At 50.2% G+C, this 2,576-nt stretch overlaps 1 pseudogene; it reads right to left on the bottom strand.

The window, feature by feature from the left end:
* Window positions 1-276: 276 nt before the first annotated feature.
* Window positions 277-933, bottom strand: LOC116533524 (annotated as a pseudogene).
* Between the last annotated feature and the right edge of the window lie 1,643 nt (window positions 934-2,576).

The following is a 2,576-nucleotide window of genomic DNA, read 5'->3' as shown; positions in this document are numbered from 1 at the left end:
GGCGTCCGCCACCACACCTGGCTAACTTTTTATATCTTTAGTAGAGACAGGGTTTCACCATGTTGGCCAGGCTGGTGTCGAACTCCTGACCTCGTGATCCGCCCACCTCAGCCTCCCAAAGTGCTGGGATTACAGGAGTGAACCACTGTGCCTGGTGATAAAGTTCTGATTTTCTAAAGACCAGTGACTTTTTTTTTTTAAACAAACCTAGTTTAATAAATCAAAGAAACACAGGTGCCTGCACTCAGGGAGAACATCCAGCTCCTGATGTCCTCTTCATAGTCTTCTCTTCGACTCCACTATCACCTCCACCCGGGCAAGTCTAATGGTGTGGCCATGAAGTTTGTAGCCATCTTGTCTTACTAATGCCACGGTGCCAGTATGCACCCCAACACCAACTTGCACATGACAGACGAGTACATGCTGATGGGGGTCATGTTTGTCACCAATGGGTGTCAGCTTCTCCAGGCCATGTTTAGCAAACACATTTTTCAGCTTTGCTTCTAAAAGCAAAAACCCTCAGAAGACCTTCTCCAGAGTGAGTTTCTGGTCCCCAGGCTCTGATTCTTCAGAAATGCACTGTAGGCTTCTCCAAAGCGTCAGCCACTTCCACCAAGTCCTTACAGAAACTCTGGATTCCACACATCTCTGGGTTCACCTTCTTATGTTTTCACAATCAGCCACAGCTCTCTGGTATCTCACTGTTAAATCCTGGGCTTCCTTCTCCAGTTTAACAACTTTTACCCTTAAGGCTCATTCAGCAAGAGAGGGTCCAAGCTCATCAGGAGGGTCCTCAGGATGGCAGTCCTCACCAGCAGTTCTCTGGGGGGCAGCGCTGAATGGAAGCGGCCATCCTTTGCTCTCCCATGTAGCACTCGAGGCCAGTAGGTGTCGCACCTGCCGCTGACTCTCCCACAGGGACCCCACAGCCATGTTGGACCAGTGACTTTTTCTTTTTGCCTCCCGCTTCCTTGAACAAGAATATGTGTAGTGGTTTTCCTGTGACTGTACTACATTGGACATTGGGGCTGTGTGTGTGTGTGCGGCAGACAGCTCGTCTCTAGCTCACAGCTCTTCATACTGAGAATTGCACTTGATGAACTACACCTGAGGAATTTCCTCCACACCTGGACCTGATCTAAATGACAAGTTCCTGGACTCGTCCTCATGCCATAATGGGATGTCATGCCGTAATGAGATGAGACTTTGGGAGGCTTTTGGTGGGGCTGAGTGTATTTTGCCTGTGGGAGGAATGTAAATAATTTGTGGCCAGCGTGTGTACTTGGTGGTGTTAAAATACAGGCACTAATTCTTTAACATACGTTCCTTCAAGGGATGGAGGCGAATCCCTTTGAGTGGGGGCTGGACCCAGTGACTGGCTTCCAATGAGTAGAATGTGGCAGAAGCAACGGTTTGTGATTTCGGAGACTAGGTCATTATTAACGGCACTATAACGTCCTCCTTCCACACCCTCTCTCGGATCAGTCACACTGGGGAAGTTGGTTCCCATGCTGTGAAGAAAGGCTCCCATGGCAAAGAACTGAGCCCCGTGCCAGCAACCACGTGGGGGTGCCTGCCTTGGACACAGCCCCCCTTCAAGCCTCCCCACGACTGCACTTCTTGCTGACATCCTGACTGCAACGCCAGAGAGGTGCTGAGCCAGGAACAATCCAGCTAAGTTGTCCCCAAATTTCTGACCATCCCCCCCCCCAAAACCTGTGACCTAATGGATATTTATCATGTGTTGTTTTAAGCTATACGTTTTGGGACTGATTTATTACGCAACATCAAATGAGTCAGAAGAATGTCACAAGATTTCTTTCTTCCTGGAAGCCCTGGAAAAAAAACCATCTCAAGAAGGCAGAAGTGGGAGGCCAGGCCTGGGGTGCTCTTCTTCCCAGGGTGAGGAGATTTCAGCACTGCCTGTTGGGCTTCACGGTGCAGAAGTCACTGGAGGTGTTTCAGGGAGTGGCGCCGTCAAAGGCCTGACTGGAGTGGCTTCAAGAGAGAACAAAAGGGAACGTGGGAGGCTGACAGTGCAGCCAGTCCTTTCATGGGCCTTTGCTGCAGAGGACAGTAAGATGTTGGAGCAGTAGATGGAGGGCTGTAAGTGGGGACACCTTTATATATAGAGCCCGTTTCGATTCTGATGGTCATGACATACAACGGGGAGGAAGATGATGCAGGAGGGAGGGGTGGCTCCTGGACGAATATTCCTCTTTTAATTTTAGACAGGGTCTTGCTCTGTCTCCCAGGCTGGAGTGCAGTGGCATGATCATAGCTCACTGCAGCCTCGACCTCTCAGGCTCCAGCGATCTTCCTGCCTCAGCCTCCCGAGTAGCTGGGACCACAAGCATGCACCACCACGCTTGGCTGGAATATTCTTGTGTAGGCAAGAGAAGATGAAATTTGGAGCTGAAGGAAAGTGATTGGCTTGAGATGAGAGTAGGGAGAGTGAGAGGAAGAAGAAAGGCAGATGACTGGTGGGTGTGGGGGGATCAAGGGGACATTCTTTTTTCTCCTTTCCTTCCTTCCTTCCTTCCTTCCTTCCTTCCTTCCTTCCTTCCTTCCTTCCT

Source organism: Sapajus apella, unplaced genomic scaffold, assembly GCF_009761245.1.
Source record: "Sapajus apella isolate SASKATOON/1434 unplaced genomic scaffold, GSC_monkey_1.0 scaffold83, whole genome shotgun sequence".
NCBI lineage: Eukaryota > Metazoa > Chordata > Mammalia > Primates > Cebidae > Sapajus > Sapajus apella.
This window is presented reverse-complemented; position numbering and strand designations above follow the sequence as displayed.